Source organism: Cornus florida, unplaced genomic scaffold (genome assembly GCF_030987335.1).
Source record: "Cornus florida cultivar Cherokee Brave unplaced genomic scaffold, ASM3098733v1 CherokeeBrave_3.0.0_Hap2_Chr07, whole genome shotgun sequence".
Lineage (NCBI taxonomy): Eukaryota > Viridiplantae > Streptophyta > Magnoliopsida > Cornales > Cornaceae > Cornus > Cornus florida.
Window position 1 is genome coordinate 46,035,660 of NW_026775577.1, and position 6,797 is coordinate 46,042,456.

The 6,797-nt window shown below is 37.2% G+C and overlaps 1 non-coding gene across 1 annotated transcript; it reads right to left on the reverse strand.

The window, feature by feature from the left end:
- Positions 1–4,053: 4,053 nt before the first annotated feature.
- On the reverse strand, positions 4,054–4,155 carry LOC132267875 (small nucleolar RNA R71). Its single transcript, XR_009469112.1, has one exon. It is a non-coding gene; the product is annotated as a small nucleolar RNA R71 (small nucleolar RNA).
- Between the last annotated feature and the right edge of the window lie 2,642 nt (positions 4,156–6,797).

The following is a 6,797-nucleotide window of genomic DNA, read 5'->3' on the forward strand; positions in this document are numbered from 1 at the left end:
AGACAATGACCGATGTATAGGTTATTTTAACAACAAAATGAACCAACATAAGAACTTCAATACTATAACTTCTATGGAAAAAAAGAATGGTCAGTCTACTATGAATCAAGAATTAATCAGAGAATGGTTTGTGGAGTTTTATCAAAGTTTATTTTCCAAAAAACCTAAAAGTCTTCCGGAGGTTATTACTCCTGTTAAGAAACTTGAAGTTGAAGAGGTTGAAGCTCTTGAAAGGATGGTAAGTGCAGAAGAGATTAAGGGAGTTATCATGGGTTTTAATCTAGATAAATCTCTAGGTCCAGGTGGATTCCCTGTTCGGTTCTTTCAAACATTTTGGTCAGTTGTGGGAAAGGATGTGATTGGTGCAGTTCAATCTTTTTTCAGTACCAGTGTTATGCCTTTGGGTGTCAGCTGTTGTTTTCTTACTTTAATCCCTACGGTAGGCAATGCTAAGAAGCTTGGTGAGTTTAGACCTATTGCCTTGTGTAACCTGTTATGTAAGGTCATTACTAAAATTATGGCTAATAGACTATCTTTGGTTTTAACTTTTTTGGTTGGTCCTAAACAAAGTGCCTTTGTAAAAGGTCGAAGAATTCAAGATGCATTGATTCTGGCTCATGAAATGTTTAAAGATTTTAAAGGTCCAAATCATTCCTTTATGGCTCTTAAGGTGGATATTAAGAAGGCTTATGATTCAGTTTTATGGGATTTTTTGCTGAAGATTCTCAAGGAGTATAGTTTCAGTGAAGTTTGGATTGCTTGGATATCTAATATTCTTACCTCTACTAGATACTCTGTTATGATCAATGGCTCCCCTTATGGTTTTTTCCAGCCAAGTAGGGCTCTTAGACAAGGATGTCCCCTATCCCCCTTATTGTTCACTTTAATTATAGAACATCTTACTTCTATTCTCAATGATGCTATCGATGAGCGCTGAAAAGTGCGTATTTAAACCCCTTAAGCTTAGGCATTCTAGTACCTTTATCTATCTTACTTTACCATTTTAGATTGATTTCGTATTATTTCCATTTTCAGGCCCTTATCCCAAAAATAAGCTAACTCAGCCAAATAAAAGCTTAATTGAAGCAATTCTGGGATGAATCAAAGAAAGGAGCTAAGTGGAAGTAAAAGGAAGAAAAAGGTGGAAATCAACATCTTCGATCAATCTCAAATCAAAGTTCAATCGATCCAACATGATCAATCTCAGCACTTCAAGATGGATCAGAGCTATAATGACATTTTTAGAGATCTCAAAGTTTGATCGATCCAACATCATTCTTCGATCAATTGAACTGCTTTGTCCTCATCCAAATGATTGATCTTATCTAGTTGTACCACCCTACCAACCACTTTTGTCCTTTTCCCAAAAATATCTTCAAAATATCTCAGATTTGTCTTTATCCAAAAAGCGCCACCAATGAAGATCTATCCAGCCTAAGTTCGATAGATTTCAGCCATGTTCGATCGATCCAAGTCTAAGGTTCGATCGATCGAACTTCCTCCAGTGCAAAAAAGTTAAATTTCCAGCTCATTAAAAGTTATCATTTATCCAATCATTAGGGAATATTGTGTGCACGACCCCAGCTCATTTTGGGTGTCATTTGACCTACATATATAAGGATAAGGATTGCTTTTTACAGGAGGGAGCGAATATCATATCATATCATCTCTTGGAGAGCAAGCTTAGAAGATAAGGAGGCTAGAGACACAAAGGGGGGTGTTCTTCATCAACAAGGAGTAGATTTCTTCCATGGAGTTAGCCCTTAAGGGTTGGAGCAACATCACCATAAGTGGCTAGACATCCTCTTGGGGCTAGAGTTAGCCCCAAGCATGCTTTCTATATCTTAATCTTGTGTATTATTAAAGGATTAGTGTTGTAATTAATGTTTTGACACTTTGATATATATAGATCTTGATTGTTCAATAATTTATGTGGTTAAATGCTTTTAATTGAACATTTCATTCTATCCATATGTCTATGTATGTTAGAATAGATGTTCATGTGTTTGTCTATAGATTTTGTGTTATTGATGCATGTCTATGTGTATTGATGCTATAGATTTAAAGATTGTCAAAACATAGTGCTTAATGGAATACTCTTGTGATTTTCTTGATGGTTCATACTTATTCCTTGATGGATTGTGCCTCTCCCTTAGTTTATTTTCATGCTAGTAGTGTAGATGTAGTGTAATTGTAGTGTAGTGTTAAATGGCAGGACAATCCATGCTTGTTGTTTGATGATCCATGCTTTTGAATGCAAGTATCATATGTCTCTAACCTTGTGTTGTATTTGGATTGTGAGCTTAATCAAAGGATTAATGACTTTTTTTGATCTACTGTGCCTTTCACATGTTGTTTAGACAATATATGCTTCATTGTTTAGATATATTGTGCCTTCCACATGATGTTTAGACAATACATGCTTAACTAGTCATCCTTACTTGTTGAATCAACCAAACACACACACACATCAATATTACAACACACCATTTGCCCTCATTAGTCACTTGTCAATGGTATGGAAATGCATTGGTTGGTGGTGATCTCTAAACCCCAAGACTCTTCTCTCTCTTATTTGCTCTTAGTTGCATTCTTTTGTTATTGCATTCTTTTGTTAACTTAGTTTAATTTAGTTGCTCTCTAGTCTAATCAACCAACCAACCAATTGTCTGATCACTCGACCTACTAGCCCTAATAGTGATTCCACAACCTTGTTCGACCCTCACAATCCCTTGGGATGATCCCTACTCGCCCTAGGTATATTTATAGTGAAAGGTAGTAGTGGCTTCTATAAATGTAAAACTTGACCCTCGCCTTAATGCACACTCTCTAAGCTTGTGGTAGGACGACAACCACCACCACCAGTTTTTGGCACTGTTGCCGGGGATTGATTTGATTTGGCAACATCAGAATTGTGGAATCAATTAGGATTAGTACTCTTTTGATCGTGTCTTTACTTTATTTTTATTTTTCTTTTTGGTTACTTATTGTGTTGTTCTTACTTGACTAGGTGCATTATTGGAGAGGAAGCAAGCAAGGGAGCATTCAAGCAAAGCAAAGAAAGTAAAAAGCTAAAAATTTAAAAAATTTGCTAAGCTACGCTTTAAATTTAGAATTGAAGTACTAAAGGACCTTTGTGAGACTTTCTTTACTCAATCCCTTAGGCAAATCGTGAGCCCGCATAGAGGCATTCTTATTTTTTCTTTGCATCATTGTTGTTAAAGCATGGGAGTATGAATTAAGTGTTTGTGGAAGAAGTCTAATTGCATTGTTGTGAAGGCATAGTGTTTGTCATTCTTTGTGCTTGTTGTGTTTTGCATTATGCATGCATGGACGTCGTTCATTGAGACCCACTCTTGTCCCTTTAGATTTGCATCTTGAATCCATCGTTAGAAATCCTAGGAGAAGAGGAAGTTCAAATAGAACCAATCTATTAATGGATGACCATAATGATGATCATGTCGAGGACCTTGGTCACATAGACCAACAAGGTATCCTTCATCCAAATGTGCATCATGAGAACATACAAGTACCATTAGGCATGCCTAGGCCATACATTCACCAACCACCACAACAATAAGGCCAAGCACCATATAGAATGCCAAGGCCAATGTATGCTCCACAACCTCCCATCATCAATCAAGGAATTCAAAACCAAGGTGTTCATGTTGCACCTCAAGTAGCTAATCCACCTCTTGCTTTAAGAGACCATTATGTGCCTAATGAGTATAATGCACCTACATGCATCCAATTGCCTCCATTTAGAACACATCATTATCAAATTAAGCCACAAACCATTTAAATGCTTCCAGCTATCATGGACTTCCAAGTGAAGAACCTTACAAGCATTTGGATGAGTTTCTTGAAGTATGTTCCACCGTAAAATATACGGACATGATGGAAGATGTCTTAAGACTCAAACTTTTTCCATTCACCTTAAAAGACAAGGTAAAGTATTGGTTTAACAATCTTAGGCCTTTTTCAATCACATCTTGGGCAAAAATGCAACAAGTTCTTGAAGAAGTACTATCTTGTTTCAAAAACCAATGCTATGAGAACATCAATTAGAGAATTTACACATGGGGATGGAGAAACGTTTCATGAGGCATGGGAACGATTTAATGAGTTGCTTAGGAAGTGTCCACATCATGACATGCCCAAATGGCAATTAGTTCAATATTTCTTTGAGAGCTTATCGGATAATTACAAAGGCATGGTTGATGCTTCCATGGGTGGCTCATACATTGATAGGCATGAGGATGATGTGTGGTGTCTTTATGAGAACATCAGTGAAAATTCTTTGCATAGAACATTATCATCCAAGAATGATATAAATTCACAAGGTAGGAAAAGTGTTGGCTTACATCAAGTCGACCATTCAAATGAAATAGCAGCCGAAATGAAGTCTTTATCTCAAAGGTTTAATCAATTTTTTATTAACCAAAACTCGGCGAACCAAGTATCTTCCTTCCCTAACCATTTTCATAGTGCATCAAATGAAACATGTATGACTTGTTCAGTGTTCTTCATTCTACTTCTCATTGTCCTCACGAACAAGTGCAAAATGAACCTAATGAACAAGTTAATGCAGCTTTTGTGAACCAAGGGAACAATCCTTATGGTACTCATTATAATCCAAGTTGGAGGAATCATCCGAATTTCTCTTGGAAAAACCAAGGAAAGGGCACAAACCCTTCCCAAGGCAGTTTTCAAGGGAAGTACATTCCACCTCCACTTCAAAACCAAGGATCCCAAGGTTATAGACCTTATCAATCACAGGGGAATCAATTTGCTAATTCTCATTTTCCCAACCAATCTTATTCCTAAGGAAATACTAGAAGTCCTGCCTTTAAAGAAAAAGTTTTAAATGTTTTGGGCACTTTAGAGGCTAACACACAATTACTCCATTCTCACTCTCAATCTATTACGAAGCTAGAAACCCAAGTAGGGAAAATAGCAAGCACTCTTAATGCAAGAGAGAATGGAAAAATGCCTATTAATGTCCCACCTAAGCAACAATGTGTTGTGGAAACCCATTCCTCATCGGAAGGCCACACCATTGAACATGTTAATGCGGTGACTACCTTGCGGAATGGTAGGGTTGTGGACAATCAAGTAGAAGTGTCCAATGAAGAGAGTGAACTGGTGCAACCTCAAGTTGTCACCCGTCCCGTTTCACATCCCATTCCTCATTTATTGCATATACATGAGCTTGTGAATGAGAAAGTCTTGAAAGATGTGTTTGAAAAAGAAGTTTTGAAAAATGATGTTGAAAAAGTTTTGCTGAAAAATAATTTAAAACAAAGAGATTTAAAAACTTCTTGTGTTGAAGAAACTTCAAAGAAAAATTCTGGAAAAGTGTTTGAACCAAAAGTTCCATTTCCGGATGCCTTAAAAGGATCCATTTCAAAAGACAAGCAAAAGGCAAAAACCAATGAAATCATGTAAATGTTTAGGCAAGTAAAAGTCAATCTTCCACTTTTTAATGCAATCAAGTGAATTCTGGCTTATGCCAAATTCTTGAAAGACTTGTGCACCTAAAAGCGGAAGAACAAGAGCCAAGCACTAAGAAAAGTGGTTTTGACCGAGCAAGTAAGCTCAATTTTGCAACATAACACTTTGCCAAAGTTTAAGGACCCTGGTTCACCTACTACTTCATGCATTATTGGTGATCATGTCATTAATCGGGTGCTTCTTGACTTAAGAGCAAGTGTTAACCTTCTTCCATACTCGGTTTATGTCAAATTAGGCCTAGGTGAATTGAAACCGACGTCGGTAGTTTTACAACTTGTCGACCGATCCATTAAGAAGCCTAGGGGTATAATTGAGGATGTTTTGATAAAGATTGACAAATTCTTCTTTCCCGTTGATTTTGTTGTCATTGACACGGAACCAGTCCCCAATCCTAGGAGCCAAATTCCCATTATCCTTGGCCGTCCTTTCTTGGCAACCGCTAATGCCAACATCAATTGTAGGACGGGGATAATGAAGATCTCATTTGGCCACATAAAGGTGAAGTTGAATATCTTCAATCCCACGCCCAATTCATTTGACAAATATGAAGGAAAGGTTAATGTTGTAGATAAATGTCATGATCTTCAATGTCAAGCAAATGAGCTTTTGTGTAAGACCAAAACTTCAAAGGGATCATCTTCAACCTTGCATTCTCAAAGTGTTGTTTCAAATTCTTGCTTTAAAAGGGCATGGAAGCCCAAAGGTTATGATTGCATAGACAAAGGATCAAAAGTTTCTTTTGAGCTTAATCCAACAAGTTCTTCAAAGAACCATTTGTTGGGTGAAGTTCAAAGCATCTATCACCCCAACAAGGAGGGGATGCATTACAAGATCTTTGATCTGGGCTAAAAGAGCCCAATGTCTTGCTAGAGACGTTAAAGACTAGCAAAAACCATTTCGTAGGGTGTTAAAACCCTATTCCTCCCTCATTTCTATCTTAAATTTCATTTCTTGCGAAGTCTAGATACTTGTTTTTGGTTCATATGCATTGATAGAAACTATGATTAGGATTGCATGAATTTTTATGTTGTGATTGAGCATTTTGCATAAGTTCGAACGATCTTAAATGATAGATCGATCGATCGAACTTCCACCTGCATCCAACACTTAGAAAAATTTTCCACCTGCATCCAAATCACCTCTCTGTCCCATCATTCAAACTAATTCTCAGATCGATCAGAAGACCTTAGATCGATCCAACTTCAAAGTTTGATCGATCTCGTGCTCCAACACTTAGAAAATTTTGAGCCTGCATCAACCTGCATATTTCAGCTCTCTGACTC